Source organism: Hylobates moloch, unplaced genomic scaffold, assembly GCF_009828535.3.
Source record: "Hylobates moloch isolate HMO894 unplaced genomic scaffold, HMol_V3 SCAFFOLD_15, whole genome shotgun sequence".
NCBI classification, from domain to species: Eukaryota; Metazoa; Chordata; class Mammalia; order Primates; family Hylobatidae; genus Hylobates; species Hylobates moloch.
In genome coordinates this window covers 40,738,627-40,760,165 of record NW_026652290.1, presented here as the reverse complement: position 1 = coordinate 40,760,165, position 21,539 = coordinate 40,738,627, and the positions used below count along the sequence as shown (strand labels likewise).

The 21,539-nt window shown below is 43.6% G+C and overlaps 1 protein-coding gene across 3 annotated transcripts in view; it reads left to right on the top strand.

Annotated features, from left to right (window-relative positions):
* IL1R1 (interleukin 1 receptor type 1) overlaps positions 1 to 21,539 on the top strand; it is a 74,135-nt gene that overhangs the window by 23,237 nt on the left and 29,359 nt on the right. The window contains exon 1 of one of the 3 annotated variants that reach the window (XM_032177347.2): positions 15,144 to 15,227. The exons of the other annotated variants lie outside the window; for them this stretch is intronic. The gene's annotated coding sequence lies outside the window, so the exon portion shown is untranslated. Of the gene's footprint in view, positions 1 to 15,143; positions 15,228 to 21,539 lie in introns of those variants that run through there. 3 annotated transcript variants of the gene reach the window in all.

Below are 21,539 nucleotides of genomic sequence, written 5' to 3'. Positions count from 1 at the left end.
AAGAATCTTGTGAAACTTCTCATTGCAAGCCAACCTTTTGTTTCCTTTAAGTTCTTTATTATCTTTGAGTGTTTAGATTTCAATTCTCAACAGTTCTTCACATATTGACTGAGTTTGCTGTCCAGTCACACAGAGATCAAGTTATTTATGCATTTTACACTTGGTTACTTTAGACTTGAGTATTTGTGTCGAAATACCCTCCTTTTTAAATGTGGTTTTGGTTGGTGCTTTTGGAATGAGGAATTTATCAGCTGTGGTGACTCTTATATACTCTGTTAGCCAGAAATACTAGCTTACTCTTTACCCGAAAACTCCCTATTCCAAAATGACATCACACTATGAGTTTATGCCTAATGAAGCTCCAGTAACATTTGCTTATTTGCATAGTAGAAATACTGTCAGGTACGTGAATTTTCTGTAATTTTCTCAATACCTCTATGGTATTACTGAATAGGTATATTATGCTCATTTTATAAGTTCAAAGAGGCTGAGTATATAAATACCCAAATATAATGAATATTTGGCAGGTAATGATCATCTCTCTCACTGACTATGTTTAAATACTTTTTTATGTATTAACTTATTCTCTCAACAACCCAATAAGCTGGGGACTATTGATAACATTATTTTGCCATCGAGGGAATTGAGGTGTAAGAGAAGTTAAGTGACTTGCTTAGTGCCACACAGATAGTATATAGTAGAGCTGGGATACATTTGGGGCAGTTGGGCTTCATTGCCTATGCTAGTCACCATCATTCTGCACTTCCTCTAGTTCTAGAGAGCAAATCTCAAACTCCTACATGTTTTAGGGTGATTTTTAACTTTACAAACAATGGCAGTGGTCAGTGGTAGAACAGTAAAAGGCAGCAATGTGAAGGGGGAGAACCGTCAGTTTTGGAGAGTGTGTTGGATCCTGGTTCAGTTATTTTACTTATTGGGTAATCTTGGGCAAGTTCCTTAACTTCTCTGGGATGTCTGTTGCTGTCTACAAAACAAGAGTAGTAGCCAGTGTGGTGGCTCTCTCCTGTAATCCCAGAGTTTTGGGAGGCTGATACAGGAAGATCACTTGAGGCTGAGAGTTTGTGCCCAGCTTGGGCCACATAGCAAGGCCCTGTCTCTAAAAAATAAAAAAGTAAACAATAAATAAGCTGGATGTGGTGGTCCAGGCCTGTAGTCCCAGCTACTTGGGAGGCTGAGGTGAGAGGAATACTTGAGCCCAGGAGATTGAGGCTGCAGTGAGCCAAGATGGTGCCACTGCACTCCAGCCTGGGTGACAGAGTGAGACCTTGTCTCAACAACAAACAAACAAAAGAAATCAACAACGAAAACCCCCAAAACTTACAAAAACAACAACAACAAAAAAAACCAAAACCAAAACAAAAACTCCCTCCCAAACAAAAGTAGTAATACCATTCATGGTTATGAGCATTAAATGTGATGTCCTATTAAAGTCTCTAAATCATGGTCAGGAACCTGATAGGTGCTTGAAATCTAGATATTTCATTCCTACATAAGGGCCAATTATTGAGCATAGGTCAGATGAACAGTTAAGAAAGCTGCGGTGCAGTAAATTGGAAAGGGAATTGGTGATTTTGGGGAATTCAGGGCAGGATTTGTACCCCCTAAAGGAGCAGTTCAAATCTCAATGATGACTTAGGACGTAGGTCCTTATGAGGAACCTGACAGGGGCTGCTGTGCTGTGAAGTATTGCTTTGAAATCGGGGTCAGGGGTGAAGCAGCTGTTGATGACGGTGCCCCTCTCTTCTGACCTCTTGGTCTGCCCTTTCTTCTTGCTCCTAGGTAGACACTTTCATGAACTACGCAGTGGTCTCAGAGGGCTGCAGAAGCTTTATGTAGAGCAGACGTTCTCAAAGTTTAGGTCTAAAGACCCCTTCACACCCTTAAAAACTCTCCAGAACTTTAAAGAGCTTCTGTCTACCTAGTTAATTCTATTGATATTAACCGCATTACACATTAAAACTGAGAAATTAAAAAAATAAATTTTTAACAATTATTTAAAAATGCCGATAAACTCATTGCCTGTTAACATAAATCTCTTTTATAAAAACAATTATTTTTAAAAAACAAAAGTATCAAAAAGAATTACTTTTTTTTACTTTGTTTACATTGTTCTGGAAATCTCTTTAATGCTTAGCTCAACAGAATACAGATAAGTTCTCATATCTGCTTCTGCATTCAATGTTGGAGAAGTTATACATCATGCAGTCTCTGGAAAAGTCCACTGTATATGTGTATGAAAAAGACACATACCATGTTTGAATTATTATGAAAGTAGTTTTGACCTTGAGGATTCTGAAAGGATCTCAGGAACCTTTGAGAACTGATAATATAACATATCTTTTTCTTGGTAATAATGTTTTTGAACATTCTCAATATTCCCTCTCAGCTTCCTCCTGGTGCCTGTGTTCAAGCAGTCACAATTGCTAATGATTCTTCTTGCAAAATTCTTAGGTTTGGCAACCCTGGAGATAGTAGATTTGACCTTTAGCTGTCTCCCTCACTCTTGTCTTTCCTTTTTCCTTGACAGCTGTTCTTTCCTGTTCACTCTTGGTGGCGCAACCTTGGGAGGTTTTCCATCCAGGCTGGTGCGTCTTAACTTCTCTCTCTGCCTCTAGGGTCTGACAGCTGCCAGGCTGTCCTTTATCTGACATTGTTCGCAGTTTACTTCCTTCCCCCAAAGTCTTGGTTTTGACTAAAATGTATTAATTCTTGGTTATGTTTTATAAAGACGTCAAAAACTTTTTCAATCAAAGTTTAAAAAAGAATTTGCCGGGCGGGGGTGGGCATGTGTAAAGAATCTCAGGCATCTTCACTGATGAACTTCAGAAACTATGTCAGTAGATTTCTGATGCCAGCCAGGATTGAGTAATAGGCCCTAGATTTACTTTCTCGTAAGAAACAACTAAATTACTGGACAAAATATACAAAACCAGGGTTTTTAAGAATTGAACATCAGCTAAGGAAGGACAGTGATCCCCGAGAGGCAGAAAACAAAGCCCTATGACTTCTCCTGCTTACTGATGTGAGAGTTTCCAGGCCATGGCACAGGGAAGGGTGACCCAGGCAGAGTCCAGTGAACTTCCTGACTTGATGTGACAGAGCTGAGAGCCAAGGGAGATCAAGGAAGCTACAGTTCACAGGAAAGGAGACAGCTACAGAGAGAAAGAGCTTCAAAGCTCTTCAGTTCAGAGGGTCCCATTCAAGAATTCGGCACACCTGTGCATGTGAAAAGACTACCCAAAGTCAGAAAAAGCACCTCCCTAAAAGATCAGATGAAATAGTGGACAAGAGGATGAATAATTTCTATTCTCACCAGCTAGACTGGAAAGTCTCATAATTCATAGGGATTTGTTAGAGGACTCTGAAGGGTCAAGCTTCAGAAGTGGGATAAAATGAGTCCTAAAGTGGATGGTGCTGTGGTCCTGTCTGCCAAGTCTTAAAAGCAAGATCCAAAAGAATCAAACTATTCTCAATAACTCAAATGCATGCCAAGATACAAAAATATTCAGCCTCTAACAAGTTAAAATCCACAATGTTTGACATTCAACCAAAAAATTACCAGATATGCAAATAAGGATGATAATAATGCAGAGGAAAATGAGTCAAAACCAAGCAAGAACTAATAGAGATGTTAGAATTAGCAGACAAAGACATGGAAACAGTTGTTATAACTGTATTCCATAAACACAGAGGTAAGTAGAGAAACAAAAGATGTGAAAATGCCTGCGTCTAACTTCTAGAGATAACAACTACAATTTCTGAGGTAAAAAAATGACTGGATGAGATTAATAGCAGATTAGATATTGCAGAAGAATAGATTAGTGAACCTAAAGACATAACAATAGAAACTATAGAAAAAAACACAGAGGAGGAAAAACAAACAAGTAAAGAAGAGAGCATCACAAAACAGTGGGAAAATTTCAAGTCACCAAATACACATGTAATGGGAGTCACTCAAGGGAAAAAGGGAGTGACAGAAAAAATATTTGAAGAAATAATGGCCAGGGCTTTTCCAAGCTGAACTGAAAATTACAAACTCACATACACAAGAAGTTCAGTGAACCTTAAGAAACTTGAGGACAAACACATCATTTCACCATAATTAAATTTCTTAAAATCAGCAATAAAGAAAAAAATCTTAGAAGCCTGAGGGAAAAAATATGTCTACCAAGAAACAGCGGTGACACAGATGGTAGCAGATTCCTCATAGAAACAATGCAAGCTAGAAGAGTTTGGAGCATGATCTCTAACATACTAAAGGAAAAAACTGTCAACCAAGAATTTTATACACAATGAAAATATCTTTCAAAAACAAAGACACAGTAAAACCATTTCAAATATATAAAAGCTGAATTAATCACCAACAGACCTGCACTACAAAAATGTTAGAAGAAATCCTTCAGACAGAAGGAAAAGGATACTAGATGGAGATCTGGATCTTCCAAAGGATAGAGCACCAGAAATGCCAAATTATTATTTAAATGTCTTTAAATGAAAATTATTTAAACAGAAGTAATAATGATGTAGTGTGAGGTTTATAGGATATGTAAAAGTAAAATGAATGACAAAATAGCACAAAGGCCACGCAAGGGAAAATGAACCTATACTATTGTAGGGTTCTTATATGTAGGGTGATACAGTATCATTTATAGGAACATTTTTAGCACTAAATACCTATTTTAAAAAGAAGAAAATTGTCAAATTGGTGACCATAGCCTCCACCTTAAGTAACTAGAAAAAGGAATAAATTACACACCAAACAAGCAAAATATAAGACATAATAAAGATCAAAGCAGAAAGCCACTAAATAGAAAACAGAAATACAATCAAGGACATCAATGACACCAAAGCTTTGTTGTCATTTGATGACACCTTTGAGAAGATCAATCAAATTGATAAACCTTTAGCTGGATTGACTGTGGATTAAAAAGAGAAGACAGAACAATCAATGGTAGGAACTAGGTGATATCACTATACTACACCACAAATAGTAAAAGAATAATAAGGGAATACTAGGAAAAAAATTAGGCATAAAACATACACATTTAGATGAAATAGATAAATTCTTTGAAGGACAAGCTTCATTCAAAAAGAAATAGATGACTAGCCCTCTATCTACTAAAGAAATTGAATTTGTAGTTAAAAATCTTCCCACAAGGCGCAGTGGCTCACACCTGTAATCCTAGCACTTTGGGAGGCTGAGGCAGGAGGATCACGAGGTCAGGAGATCAAGACCATCCTGGCTAACACGGTGAAACTCCATCTCTACTAAAAACAAAAAATTAGCTGGGCATGGTGGCGGGCACCTGTAGTCCTAGCTACTAGGGAGGCTGAGGCAAGAGAATGGCATGAACCCAGGAGGCGGAGCTTGCAGTGAGCCCAGATTGCACCACTGCACTCCAGCCTGGGCGACAGACCAAGACTCTGTCTCAAAAAAAAAAAAAAGTCCAGATAACACGTCTTGTGAATTCTACCAAACATTTAAAGAAAATATAATAGTAATTCTGCTCAAACTCTTCCAGAAAATTGAATAGGAGTAAATGCTTCTCAACTCATGAGTTCTCCCCAACTCTGTGAGGCTAATATTACCCAGATATCAAAACCAAACAGGACATTACAAGGAAAGTACAGACCAGTATTCCTCATGAGCATAGATATAAAATTCTAAACAAAATAGTAGTAAATCAAATCCAACAGTATATAAAAAAGCTAATGCATCATGACCAAATAGGTATTATCCCAAGAATGTAAGGTTGGCTTAGCATTGGAAAAATCCATAAATGTAATTCACTGTATTAGTGAAACTAAAATAAAAGAACAACAATCATATAATTGTCTCAACAGATGCAGAAAAAGCACTTGGCAAAATCCAACATCTATTCCTGGTGAAAACTCTCAGCAAACTGAGAAGGAAACTTCTTCAACCTGATAAGGGATGTGTATGAAAGGTCTACAGCTAACATCATACTTAATGAAAGCTATCCTCCTAGGATCAGGAACAAGGCAAGAACGTCCACTTTCCTCACTTCTATTTAACATTGTATTAAGGGATCTAGCTGGTGCCAAAAAAAAAAAAAAAAAAAAAAAAAAAAAAGTCAAGATGTGAAATAAAAGGTATCCAGATTGGAAAAGAAAAGAAATTCTATTTGTAGACAACGTAGTGGTCTATGTAGGAAACACTATGGAATCTATTAAAAATCTACTAGAATTAATAAGTGAGTTTTGTAGGTTATAAGATCAATATACAAAAATCAGTTGTATACTTGTATACTAGCAATGAGCATTCAGTAATTGAAATTTAAAAACAATAGCCTTCACAATAGCATCCAGTAATATGAAAAACAGGAATAAGTCTGGCCAAAGTTATGCAAGATCTGTATGTGAAGCGGTGGTGATGGCAGAGACTATTCTGCCCCCGAGCCCATGATGTGCCTGACACTGTTCTTGTCGGTGTTCTCTGCACTCTACCCTTCCTGGCTTAGGCTGCTCTCTCTGCAGTCTGTTTTAGGGTCTTTCCAAATTACCAGCTTTTTCTGGGTCCTTCAGATACCTGCATCACTACTTTCTTTCTTTTCTTGAGACAGAATTTCGCTCTTGTTGCCCAGGCTGGGGTGCAATGGCACAGATTTCGGCTCACTGCAACCTCTGCTTCCCAGGTTCAAGTGATTCTTCTGCCTCAGCCTCCCGAGTAGCTGGGTTTACAGGCATGTGCCACCACGCCCGGCTAATTTTGTATTTTTAGTAGAGACGGGTTTTCTCCGTATTGGTCAGGCTGGTCTCGAACTCTTGACCTTAGGTGATCCGCCCACCTTGGCCTCCAAAAGTGCTAGGATTACAGGCATGAGCCACCACGCCTGGCCTGCATCACTACTTCCAAGAAGATAGCAGAGAAAACAGAAAAAGCAATCAATACTTTCTCAATCACCATGTTCTTCCTGAGGGTCTCTCCTTTTCTTGAGACTGCAGAAGGAAGAAACTCTCATCCTAGTAAACTTGTGGCTTTCCTCTTCATTTAAACTTTTACATGCTGGGAATCATTCTTCATGCTCTTAGGAAAACCCGGATTCTGGGTGCATACCTACACCTGCTTTTCACGGGCATCTTCTAATTTAGAGACTGTTTCCCTGTGTCATTTTCATGCCCAGATTTAGCTGGGATATTGCTAGGTTATTTACAAGCACACAGTTAATATGTCAAAGGAACAGGGCAGAGGACCATAACTCATATTTTTTTCTTGGAGAATAAACAAAAAGGAATGACAAAAATGTAGAACATGGTAAGATTTTACAATTTTATTGGCTAATGTAATGCTATCTAAAATCTGTTTTTCTTTAATCAAAAGGTAATAAACACTCTGTTGCTGATTTTATGACCTTATGCCTGGGAACCACAGTGTTGCCTCTGCTGGATATCACTGTGGGGACAGCAGAACTTTGTGGGCGGTACCTACAATAAAAAATGCTTTACACTCTTTGTAGCTGACTGCTTCTGACATTCTGAGCATTGATCGAGTTGCCTATGAGTGTTTTGGGACAGGGGATGAAGACACTCCTCACCCCTACAAAGTACATGCATTCCTATCTCTGAAGCTCTTACATTTACTTTCACTAGAAAAATTAGAATATGGGCACAAATCCATGTATTTACAAAGTATTATGTTAATGAATATAACAATTATAATATTATTCAAACTGAGAACCTAATATACAGAGGACATGTGAGAGCAGGTAGGAGTTGATCAAGCAATGAAATACAGAATGAATGATCAGCTGATTGATCAAAAGGAAAGAGGAAGAGTGTGAAGAAGATTCTTGCTCGAGTATGGATTTAAAATGACCAGATTGTCCATTTTGGATGAAGACTGGCTTTCCAGAGAAGGACTTTTGTTCTAGAGTCCCTGAATTATCTAAACCTTAAGCAGCTATGTCCAATGAACATTTTGTGGTGAAGGAATGTCCTATATCTGTTCTGTCTAATATGATAGCCTCTAGCAATGTGTGGGTATTGAGCTCTTGAAATGTGGCTAGTGCAACTAAGGGATTACATTTTTTATTCCATTTAATTTAAAATAATTTAAATAGTCACATGTTTCCAGAGGCTACATGAATTGGATAGCACAGATCTAGAGGAATAAAAGGGAATCCAATAGCCACCTTCTGAGACCCCATGCCTAAGTCACACTCAGGGGACCTCTGTCCAAAATCTTGCCCAGTTCTGGGTCCTAAGTCTTTCATGCCATTACTGGGGAATTCACATGATAGACTTCTATTATTCTCTGTCTCAGGAGGACTCAAGATCCAGTGGCTTTGGCCTCTGAGGACAAACGAGCTTGTATTCTAGATGGTATGCTGAGCTTTTCAGCAGGTCTAACTATCCCAGAGTAGGAACAACTCAGCACTGCCATCCAGGCTCTTAAGACAGTAATTTACCCATGATAGTGCAAGAAACAAAGAAGGAATCAGTGGTCCTATCGCCTCTTCTCCCAGTCCCTGGGCCTGAGGCAGAGAACTTTCCTAGCTCCCATTCTCCCTCAGGGCAGTCATGGATAACAGTATTTTTTTTCTTTTCTTTTTTTTTTTTTTTTGAGACGGAGTCTCACTCTGTCACCCAGGCTAGAGTGCAGTGGCACGATCTTGGCTCATTGCAACCTCTGCCTCCTGGGTTCAAGCGATTCTCTTGCCCCAGCCTCCCAAGTAGCTGGGATTACAGGTGTGCACCACCATGCCCAGCTAATTTTTTGTATCTTTAGTAGAGACAGGGTTTCCCCATGTTGGACAGGCTGGTCTCGAACCCCTGACCTCATGATCTACCCTCCTCGGCCTCCCAAAGTGCTGGGATTACAGGTGTGAGCCACCGTGCCTGGCTGGATAACAGTAATTCTTGATGGAAAGCCATTCACCTATTGCTGAGCTGTTGCCAAGTTGTTTGTTCTGAAGAAATACAAGAGGAATGGTTGGATGTGAATGTAATAGTTGGACATTAGGGAAATGATTAAACAAATATGGCACTCCTGCTTCTGACCAGATTTTTCTTTTTCCTTTGCTGATAGTGGCCTGCTCTTCACTCTTCCAAGTATCTTTACTAGTGGAGACTTACTTCTCATGGGCTGTGTTAGTTCCCAGAAAATCATTGAATAACAACACCAGAAACAAAATCATTCTAGTTAGCATTTCCTTAAAAGTACATAGTTATAGCTACTTCTTTTACTCAAAATAGTATATTCAAAACTAAACCTATTTGACCATCTCATAGCTCTCAGTTTTTGTTTGCTGGTCATAATAATAATCTTAAGAAAGCCCTTTGTAATTGGACATTGCTCAGAGGTGATGCTAGAGAAGGGAGGATAGGTGTTGTTTAATTCTGAGACACCTTGCATGCTAGACTGAAGTTATATGGTACAAGATAAGCCATGGAGAACTATGACACATTCCTGAGTATAGTCATTGTTTTGATGATCTATTATTTTGCTACAATCTACCCTGAAACTCGATGACTCAAAACAACAGTGTATTATTATCTCTCATGATTTTGTGGATTGATGAGGCTCAGCTAGGTGGTTCTCATTTGGGGCCTGTCATGCAGATGTAGCCAGACAGCCACTAACTAGAGTTGACTGGCCTAACATCCAAGATGGTGCACTCCCATCGCTGGAATGTACTTTGACTGACAGCTGGGGCTGTGGATTGGAGCACCTGTATGTGGTCTACATGTGGCTTGAGCTTCCTAACACTATGGTGGTCTCGGGACAGTCATGGTACTTACCTGGCAGCTCTGGGCATCAAGACTGAGTGTTCTAAGAGGCCCAGGAAGAACCTGAAAGCCTTTTTATGATTGAGCTCAGAAATCCCAGAAAGTCAATTCCACCATATTTGATTGGTTGAAATTGTTTGAACAAGTCACTAAGCCAGTCCAGATTCAAGAGGAGGAAAATTAGACTTTACCTCTAAATTAGATGAGGAGCAAAGAATTTGCAGTTATCTTTAGTTTACTACATTGATCTTATTAAAAGGAAGCCACCTAGAGAAAATACATTGACAGTTATATTCAGAAAGATTAAAAGGTTGAAAGGCTCCAACACGAAAATCTAGATTTTGGAAATTGCTTGTGTAAAAGGAAAAGTGACAAAACTTAGAGACCAATTACAAAAAATTGCAGAAAGCCAAAGATTGGTGGGACTGTGTGGAATTACAAGGGAAAGAGTATTACATTTAAGAATAAGTTTAAAAAGGGTTGTATTCTTCTTACATGTCTGGCATACGATGGAGCACAGAGGTTAGAACAGGCACTTCTTGGATGATGGGAAGGGCTGCCTTTTGGGTGACCATAGACAGTTCACTTCCTGGTGCTTCAAATTTTATGTGTTAAAGCAATCAGAAGCCAGTGGCATGAGAGACAGAGGCCACTAATCTGGTTCTGTTAGGTGCAACAGTACTTGGATGTCGCCAAGTCTATTGGCCTCTGGAACTTACTGTGCTATATCTGTTAACATGGGAAAAACCAGGTGCAAGAAGCCTCTTTCAGTCATTTGCCTTCATTGAGCAAGATTCAAGCTGGAATTAGAACAAACAGTTGGCTGGTCTGCCTGTCACTTATGTCTTATCTCCCTCCTCTTATTAAGGAGGTTAAGAAATGGTTTTTGCCTATGACTGTCTTATGAAATATGTCACACTTTCTCATCAGCTCTTATTTCCTGTTCACATGTGGCTTTCTGGTTGGTAAAGTTCTTATTAAATCAGAGGAATTTGAATGGAAAGATGATCATAGTAGCCCACCACCAATTGCCTAGGGAAAGGGAGAGTGTTGAGTAGATTGAAACTGAGAAGTTGTAGTGAGAAAAAGTAAGGCGAAATGTAGATAAGAAAATAGTTTCTTGAAAGTCAGCAGATGGAAAATGTATGAGAGGAGCGAAAAAAAACCTAGGCTGTAGAAGGAAGTCCATCTAGGACAGTGGTTTCCAATCCGTGTTGTGGTTCTGTGAGGGTTTACCGGCAGTGCCATAAATAACAAAAATATGTGTAGCAAATTAAGAATCACAGAGGCCCTCTGTGCAAAAATGTAATTTTCTTTATTTCTTTATAATTGAAGCCAACTTGACTTAGGAATTCTCATTTCCACCTGATGATAGAAAAAGATCTCGCTAATTTAGAGTTGTTTTGTCTCCACTGGTTCAAACTCAGTCTCTCTGGGGATAGTAACACAATCTCTTCAGAATTCTTTCCTTCCAAACCCTGCATCTGCTTTTTCTGAAGGATCAATGGAGTTCTTCGGGGGTGGTGGGGCTGAAGTGGACCGAGCTGAAGAATGGTTGTCCTGGTGTCCCGGGAGGGGTTCTGGTCCATGAGTTGTCCTCTGTTCTTGAAAACTTCAGCTAGGACCATGCTTGTCCCATCAGACTAAGTCCAAGGGCTCTTTGGTCTTCTTAGCTTCTTCACTGCCCCCTTTGAGTGTCTGGGGACTCTCAGCCGCTTTACTTGAACACTCTGGGATGCACTGGACTTTTCTCAAGGCAGCCTGTCCTGAGGCCCAGGCATATCTGCTGCTAGGCCTGCTCTTTGGCTCAGGCCATGTTGGACACGGGGCTTTGCTATGACCCTGGTGGTGTCCAGAACTAGGCTGGGAAGCCAAGTGGCATTCCTCTCTTCCAGTCTTCTCCATCAACCTCTTCACTCAGGAGGAGGCCAGATGATGCAGTTTGGATATTTGTCCCTGCCCAAATCTCATGTTAAAATGTAATCCCCAATGTTGGAGGTGGGGGCTGGTGGGAATTGTTTGGATCATGGGGGTAGATCCATGGCTTGGGCCATCCCCTTGGTGATAAGCGAGCTTTTTCTCTGAGTTCACATGAGATCTGGTCATTTAAAAGTGAGTGGCACCTCCCGCACCTCTCTCTCGCTTCCTCCTGCTCTGGCCATGTGACGTACCTGCACCTCCTTCACCTTCTGCCATGATTGTTAGTTTCCTGAGGCCTCCTCAGAAGCCCAACAGATGCCAGTGCCATGCTTCCTGTATAGCCTGTAGAACCATGAGAGAATTAAATCTCTTTTCTTATAAATTACCCAGTTTCAGGTATTTTTTTATAGCAATGTAGGAATGGCCTAATACACCAGGATTTCTCTTATTAGGTGGTGCTAAATAGTGGAAGCTCTGAGTCACTCCTCAGAGAACTTTCAGGGTCTAGTAAACAGCAGCCTCCTCCCTCTGCTTCTCCCCTTCCCACCTGCTGGTCAACTCTGTTCCTTGGAGTGGGAACAAAAACAAATAGCTTTACATTACCATACATTCTTCTGTACTCCATGGTTTATGATATAAACTTTATGGTCTAAGTTGTCCAATACTTTGGCTTTGGAGGTTCAAGGAAAAAAAGCATAAAATACTTCTTCTTTCAAGCCTAGCCTTAATGTTTATAATGGACAGTCTTTCAAAATGTCCTGCCACATGGGCCATAGGAGATGTTTTATTTTTCAGGCATTGGATTATGTTGTGTCAGTCAATATGATTTTTTTCATGTGCATTATCAGAAACTCTTCCCAAAGAGGGTCTTGGGATCTGATCAGCTAGACAGGCGGAGGAGAAACTGAAAACCCTCAGGGGACAGGGTCTCATTTAAGTGTCTGAAAGATAAGCATTTCAGAGGTGGGAGGGAGACACCCCGGAAGGTGTCCAGAGGCTAAGAATGATATTTCTGTTTCTTGTAAGTTTTTGTCCAAGATATGGACCATTGGATTGCATCACTAGTATACAATGTCAGTGTAAGCGGCAGGCTTTACACTAAAAGATGTTGATGTGCTCAGAGCATTTTTGTGTTGCTGAGACCAGAGCAGATAGGGATACAGGGATGACAGTCTCCACCTTATGGGAGCCTCCTACCCAGGGGATGGAGTGAGACAGGCAGGCACACCTGTTATCCAAGGAAAGGAAATAAAGGGAAGGAGAGAGTCAGTGAAAGTGGTCAGGATGGCTGAGTGAGGGAGAAGGTGACTTCAAGGTCCCAGATAGAATAGTGGTTATAAGGTGAGAAAGAGGAGGTCTTCCAATTCCATTTCTGTGTTGGGCGGGTGTTTGAGAGTCCCACCTGGGTCTAGAGGCCTGCATGTCTAGCAGGACACTGGGTAGGAGTGGCTGAAAGGGGACAACACTTAAAAAAGACAAAAATTATGGATTTTATTTCTACATGGTTGCACAAATAAATTTCACTTTCTACTTGTAAACTGCTTAAAAACCTTTATTATGAAAATGGAAAGACGAATTTATGTTCACCATCATAGTGCTTCTGGGCTTGTTCCACAGCATTCAGCCAGGCCCACCTGCTGTAGCTTTCAGAACTGCCATTTGGACATGTGGTTGAAGCAGCCTTCAGTTGGAGGATTCACAGTAATGGCATCACTGTGGGAGCTTAGAGGAATAACTGCTTGCAACCCTAGCTGTGCACTGGAATTACCTGGGAGCTTTAAAAACACTGCCTTTTGGGCCTCAGCCCCAGAGACTCTGATGTGACTGATCTGAACACAGGAGTGTCATGTCCTCCCGTGATTCTGAGTGGAGTCAAGGCTGTGAGACCCTCTGCTGTATAAAGGAATATTGAGAGCTGGGATTATTAAGGAATTCTCATAATGCTACGTCACTGGCCTCTGATGTAAGCCTGCTTTCTCGAGAAAAAGGAACCATAAAAGCTTCTGGAAACAGATTGTTTAAGAATGAGAAATTGTCATCATGCCAGGTTGCAAGACAGCTTTTAGGGCAGATGAGCTTCTACTGCTCATTCCTTCATCTTTTCCTCCAGCCTGGATTTGTCCGGGGACAGCTGAGGCTCAGGTTACCTCAATTCTTGAGTTTCTAAAGAGGCATATCCAGGGGTGGGTTAGGAGAACAAGAGCCTGCCCAGTCTGAAAGGGATGCAGGAAGGGGCGGTGTGTACTAGAAGGAAGGAAGCTATCATCATTTATTAAAACTCTTCTTGGAGGGATGGCCCATGAAGACCTCCAAGCAAGCTGGAGGGGCCCGTCCCTTGCTGAAGACTAGCGAAGTGGAGGGGGAAAGCCCGAGGGAGCTGCGGACTCGACCACTGCGCCCTCCCTTCCTCTCCCTGCAAGGAGCCCAAGGTGTGATCCTGCCAGGCGTTCGCTGCATGACCTTGGCCATCCTTCCGTTCCCCTGGGTGTGAATTCTCATTGGCAAAGTGAGCTGGTGGGCATAAGTGGGTTTTAAGTTTAAAATTTTAAAAACCCTGTCTGCCCCCAAGTGTGGTATCAAGATTTTATAGTATGACACTTAAATTGCTTTTTTCATCCGGGCGCATAACAGCAACAATGAAACTAGCAGATAACGCGTGAGTAGCATCAGCTCTGGGCCTGGCACTATTTTATATGTATTAGCTCATTTTTTTTTTTTTTTAAACTGTTCTCAACCACTCCATGAGATGAGTGCTGTTATGATCCCTTTTCACAGAAGAGGAAACGGAGGTACAAAGAAATTAGTGCACAAAGCCAGTCGGAGAGAGCCCGGGGCCAGGCACCAAGCTCCAGAGGTCGCTCTGGCGAGCGTTTGCTTCGGGATCTGATGCCCTGCAGTCGCCAACTCAATTCGCGGGTCGCAGCCAGGTTCCATGGGGGTAGTAGAGCCAGGTCGTGGTGGCTAGGTGAGTTGTCTCAACTAACTCTAGCGGAGCCGCCGCAGCCCTGGAGGAGCCGGGCCGCGACTCGGGAGCGCGCGGCAGCTCTCCAATACTTTGGAACCGGCGGGACCCCTGCGGGCTGCCAGGGGCAGGGCGGCGTCCGGAGGGGTCTGTCCAGCCGCGCCTGCTCCTCCGGGTGGAGAGTTGGGGACACCCGGCCAGCTCGCTCGCAGCCCGCAGACTGGCCCAGCCGAGCAGTCTCCGCCCGCTCCCCGCCCCCGCAGCGGCGGGGCTGGAGCCAGAACCGCGCCCGGCAGTTCCCGGCCGCGAGGGCGGGCGAAGCTTGTGCCCGGCGCCCGGAGCCGACTCGGAGCGCGCGGCGCCGGCCGGGAGGAGCCGGAGCGCGGCCGGGCCGGGCAGTGGGGGCGCCGGCCTGCCCCGCGCGCCCCAGGGAGCGGCAGGAATGTGACAATCGCGCGCCCGCGCCTCGAAGCACTCCTTGCTCAGCTCCTAGGGCTCTCGCCCCGCCCCTCCGAGCTGAGCCGGGTTCCGCCCGCGGCTGGGATCCCATCACCCTCCACGGCCGTCCGTCCAGGTACGGGGATTAGGTAGGGGTGAGACGGACGGCAGCCTTGACACCTTTGAGTCCCCCGTTCTGCAGGACGCCGTGAGCGTCCTCCCTAAGTTGCACATGGTTGTCAGAGTGTGTTGTGTAAGAAGGGGATGGCGGTGAGGTCTGCGTGTGTGTGTTTCCTGTGTGGAGCAGGAGTTAACGTTGTTCAGGTCGTTTGAAGGAACTTGCCGATTGTTCTGGAGGGGGGTTCTAGGTAGGTGTGTGACTTCCCGTGTCAATGGCTTTCAGGTTTTCTATCCGGCTGCTTTCTACAGGTTCAGGAGCGTCCCTCTTAGAGGTTAGGCTCAGGACCATCAGTCTCCTTAACAAGGTAAGGGCTGAGGCCTTAACCACACTGGGGAGGGTAACTTGTTGCCCCTTCAGATAAAGGATGGTGCTAGGGAATGTAGCTACAAGCAAGTTGGCGCTGAGAAGACACTCATTATTTACAACAGGCATGTCCAGCACTTTACAGTTTATAAGGCCCTTTACAGCGACTGGTCTTTTATCCTCCCTACAGTCTTGTGAGGAGGGTGCTGTCATCACCCCTGTTTTACAGCGGGGGAAGCAGAAGTTTAGGTGACTAACTTGTTGGAGGGTGATGTCCTGAAGGAGGGTAAGACCTCTGCATCCAGCCCCCTCTGTCTTCCCTCCCACTCGTCCCTGCCTGCCAGGGCTTTCTCCTCTGCGCTGCCGGGAGGAAGGAAGGCCTCTGGGAAGGCACGCAGATGCTGGCTCCTGCTTGGCTGTCTCTACACTGCGTTATCTTTGGGGCAGGATAGCTTCTCAGATGGGCACATTCCTGTGATTTAGCTTTACATTCTAGGAACTGAGGCAAGGGACACCATGAACTTGGGCTTCTGATGTCATGGAGCAAGGGTCCATTCGTCATGGGAATGTGATGGATGTCTCAGTCGCTGCGGTTTGGTGCCAGGCTTCTGGAAATTGAATGTATGAAACAGAACTCCGTGACTACTGATGAGCTGAGGAAAGCCAGAGGTGGCATGGGGACGTTCACTGTCCTTTTTGCCATCCAGTTTACCAAGCGGCTGTTGGCATTGTTTTCTTTCTCAATCCCTTCTAATTTATTGTGTGATATCTCATTTGATATTTCGTTTAATATTCTGTATTCATATCCGACGTTAACTTTTATGCTAGACAGAAAGGCAGAGCCTTCGAGAATGGGGTTTGCTGGGGCAGGGGTGTGGAACTCTGATTTATTTTCAGTCTCTGGCTAGCTGCCAAGCTGCTGTGTGTGAAGCGTCTCTTGCACCCGTCCACCCTCATGTGGCCTCCATGCTGTTCAGGAAAGGATATTTGATCTGAATTCTCACATGACCTTGGCAACCCCAGAGCAGCCCCCCTATTTCCAATAGGCCCTGCTTGTATGTCATAATGTGACATCAAGTTGTTTTTTTTATGGTTCTGAAACCTGTGACATCTTTTCAGTCAACCTCTCACCATTGGTGAAACACTGCTTAATAGTAGATTCACTAATTTATTAAAGATTTATTGACTATCTACTATGTGCCAGGCACTGTGGTGAGTGGTGGGGAGACAGCAGTGAATAGGACAAGTGAAAACCTCTGTCCCCTCATGGACGTGAGTCTTCTTGGTAAGACATAGGATGTCAGCAGTCTCTCTTCAAAAGGGGGGTCTTTGAAATTCTCCCCTTTGTACAAGGTGTGGATGCACTGGCTACCTAGAGGACACCACTCAGCAGCTCCAGTGGAGAGGACGAGGAGATGATGGGCACAGATGCAGCTCTGTGGTTCCCTAGAGAACTGCAGGGCTGCTATTCTCCAAGTTCATGGTGTCCCTTGCCTCAGTTCCTAGGATGTGGAGCTGTAGGAGGTGGAGCTACACTCTGTGGCTTGGCCATGCACAGGGACCAGGGTGGATGGAAACCCTGTGGCCAAGATGCATCAGTGTGAGTTGAGTGTCCACCTGCAAGCTGGGACATTATGGAGAAGACATTTCAGTAATAAGAGAGGCAAAGCTGGACAATTGCGGTGAAATTACCACAGCACAGTGGGTGGAGAAGTACAGAGATCCTCATACTCTTACGCTACATAATGGATATACTAGGTATTTTCCATTTTAAAAGAAGTTTTCAGGGGCACCTGCGGCTCACCTGCCATGGCACAGCTCCAGGATGCTACCCATCTGTTGCTGTGAGTGGGTGCTTGGTTTGCATTTTCTTCTCCTTGAGGTTGTGAGGTGGGCTGGTGGCACAAGACAAGGATCTGCACTGTCAGCAGCCCTTTTCTCCTCTGGTTGTCTGCTGTGGGTCCAGGAAATGCTGCTGGAGCCTCCTGGCCATGCTTAGTGCAGGGAGCATGTGGGAAGCCCTGGCCCCGAGTTACCTCACCAGGTACTGAAAGGGGCTGGAGCTCTTTGAGGTCCCAGTCACCTGCATATTGGGTTCTGTGCTGTCTCCTCTTCATGCACATCCAGGAGCTCACACATGGCAGCATGATGTAGACACCTATCACTTCCCAAGAGGACTCATGCCCACGAGCAGACAGGGGTCCCATAAATTAAAAGTAGGGTAAAAGGAAAACAAGAGCAGAGATGAAGTGGAGTCTGAAATGAGGCTTGACGTGTGCAGTGTAAACCCTGACGACCTAGATGCTGGTAAAATTACTCAAGTGGGGCCGTGAATGTGGAGGGAAGCCTGGGTCTTAGCTCTGCCTGCACTTTAGCACTGTCAGAGGCACTCAGGGAAATGCCAGGACTGGATGCAGAGCAAACAAATTAGCATCTCTGGAGGCGTGCTGGGCACCGGTATTTTCAAAGCCCCCCAGGTAGCCAAGGTTGACAACATAAATACATAAATGCATAAATACCCTTTCCTGTAGGCAGTGGGAAAGAGGAAACCCTGCAGGGCACAGCCAGCAGTGTCTTCAAGATGAAAGCAAAGTGCTCGGGAGAAAAAGCATTCTTGGCATACAGAGGAGTGGGAACTTTCTTTTAAAGATCCCTGAAAAAGTGGTGAGAATAGTGAGTTTTCGGTGGTGTCTTGAAATGACCCTCCCTGTAAGTGCAGTTCGGTAATCATGGTTCAGCGAGCTGTGAACAGGAAGAGTCTAGCCATGCTGCTATCTGCACATTTGGCTTCCCAAACGTGAGAACTCAATAGATCCCTGAAAATACAGCCAATGACTAATGACCAAGAGTTAAATGAAAAGTTAGATGGTGTCACTTTCCATCAGTAGGTCTCACCTCATTAAAACCCAACACCCCCCATTAATGCAAATATTTTAAAACACCCCTTTTATAATTTTGAAATGATATAATAAAACCTATCTACAACATAACTTTAAAAAATCCATGTAATACTTAGATGTTGAGAAATAAAAGCAATTTGTATTAACATTATGCATTTCAGAGTGCAGACGCTTGAGCTAAGCTGAACTACAACCTAGTGAGGGGAGCCGGTGCTTTCTATAGTCTGCAGTAAAGCTGCCATGGGGTGGGAACAGGTGAGTCTCAGTGGCCATCCAGATGCCACTGAAGGATGAATAACTCTTGGTCAAGTTCTCGATGGTAGCGAAAGGCCATTCTTCTCTCAATTTTCACAGTGATTGATTGCATTCCTGAAAAATTCAGTGTGTATAAACTTGTGCCAACAATATATATATTTTGTATGAATGTGGAAGGGAGTTGGGGGGCTAGGCTTCAAACACTGTAAATATGTTTCCATCAGTATGAATGTCTGTGAGACCCCTGGAGGTCATGCAGGACAAGTCTTTACTCAGCAGAACTGCCTGTGTTGTTCCAGATGTCAAGCATCGATGGCCTCCAATGCTAAATGCATCCCGATCACCCAGGGTCCCCTTCCCCACAGGTTCCGAAATGCTCCCTCAAGGGCCATACCCACCCCACTGAGAACCACTGCTTTCCCTGCATTGCTGGGTAGTGAGTGATTAAAGTGCCATTGCAGGCGTGGGTGCTGAGATAGCAGGGCACTGGACATGTCTAAGCCAGCCATCAGAAATGCACTTCCGTTACTTGCTATAGGATCGTAGAGGTTGAGTTAGAAATCAGAAAGGTTGGTGCTTTGTGTATGGGGGCAAAGGGCCACAAGGGAACTTTGAGGGGTGGCAGAAATGGTCTACATCCTGATGAAGTATTCCTGGTGCACACAGTTGTTGCAATTTATGGAACTGTCCACTTAAGTTTTGTGTGTTTCACCATGCACAATATGGTGAAAAATATTTACCCCAATAAAAAAATTATAGAAGTGAAAACAATGTAACGATTATTGTAGAGAAGGCTTAGTCCTCTGAAACTGTCTGTGGATCCCAATCTGAGAAATAGCTGTTCTTGCCAGACTGGGAGGCAGTGCTCCAGGGAGAAAGGTCTCTGGTTCTCAGTCAACTTTTTGACAAGTCCAGTGCAATAGTGGCCTTGGCATCGTAGCCCCTGGTGGCTGGAGAGGAGGCATGTTGGAGGTATAGGGGAGGCTGGGAAGCCCAAGGCAGGGCATTTAGAAAGGGGACAAGGGACAGGAGACAAGGCCCATCCCTGTCTCTGGGTTCTGGTTCTGTTGTCCAGGAGCCCTAGGAGGTTTGTAGGGGTGAGATGGAAAAGTCAGACTTCAACCTAGAACCTAGTGGTCAAGAGGCTTGGGGTAGGTCCGTCCCCATCTGTGGCATCTGGTGACAGTGATCCTGTGTTTCTCTGTCTCATTGCCCCTTTTGCCCTTAAAATCCACATGCCTTACTTGAAACCACCAATCTTGTGGCTTTTCACCCTGTATTAGCTGAATAATTGAGATTTCACAGCGACACCTGAAACCTCTTGGGAAATTTTTACCTTATCTTCATATCCTTGTGCATCCTCAATGATAAAAATAAAACTTTCCTTCTCCCATTTATATGGCTAAATAAGCCATTGATAACTATGAGCGAGGCTTTAGGATTCCTCTACTGATAGGAGCGTTGCCAGGCTTGGTGTTTCCTGGGCTTTCTGAGATGGTGAGTGAGCTTCTGTTTCCCTGCTGTGGGAGTGTTTACTCATAGTTTGGTAGAGCTGTTTCTCTGGGGGAAAATCAGAGGTGACCACATTGAACACACAGTTGGGTTTTTGGGTTGTGTGCATGTGATAGAGCGTGGGTGACTAATCTCCACGGGATGGAAACCATTATGTCATGTTTGGAACACACTACAGTGGTCCCCAGCACGCTCTGTAGTTAGTTCCACACTTTCCTGCTCTAGCTTGGGTAGGGAAGTTCCTGGCTGGGCTCTGTGGTCATTAGGGGTAGGTCACTCCCTCTAATTTGCCCCACAGGTATGAGTGTGTGGGGCTCTGATGCTTCCATTTCTCATCAGAATTGCATAGAGATTATTATGGACATTTACTTAGGACAGTGCCACTCGGATTTTACCTCCCAGGGATTCCTTCTGGGAAATAAAAAGCAAAGGCTCAACCTAGCACTCCAAAGCAGCCCACTCTAAGTGATGCTTCTTTGAAGCCTCATGTTTTATCTTAGATTGTGGAGATTTTTCTTTCTGCTTCATAATATATCCACGTTTGCTCTAATAGAAAAATAATAATTTCCCCGAGAAAATCTTTGGGTGAAATTAGTAACCTAGGGAGATAGACTTCAGGCTCTCTGGCTGTCTGTAGCTTCTCCCTGGGAATTTGTGGATTCTAAGCCAGGGCTTATGTAAGTATGGAGGTCTAAAGTCTTTTCCATAAGTGTGTGGTTCTATGGCTTCGTAAGTCCCTTTTACCTTCTTTTTCAAACTGACATTTTTGTGTTTAACAATGATGGGGACTTTTTAATAGCTGTATGAATTCTTATAACAAAGGAATAACACAAGAGGTCAAGGCTGCAGTGAGCTGTAATCACACCACTGCACTCCAGCCTGGGTAAGAGAGCAAGACCCTGTCTCATAACAAACAAACAAACAAAGGGGTAACAGGAGGACATCATAATTATGGGCTTGGTTCCAGTACTGTAACACATTCCACGTACATGTTTCCACTGATTTTCAGTAGAACACATGGGCTGTGACATTTCATGAGCTAAAGAACCTGCTTTAGACCTTGTTTTTTCAGGACTCATTCATGGTCACTTCTCAGTTATGGCAAATAAGTTGGAGCCTAATTTTCTGAATATTTCTCCATTACATCAGATCTACACATATGCACATATTGGTTAATATTTGGGATGAGGGGCTGTATTAAATGATGCTGTAAATGCATTTACTCATCACTCCATGGCAAGGTAGAAGAGTGTGTTGCTATCAGGTGGAAATGTAGAAAGTGCAGTGAGGATTTTCT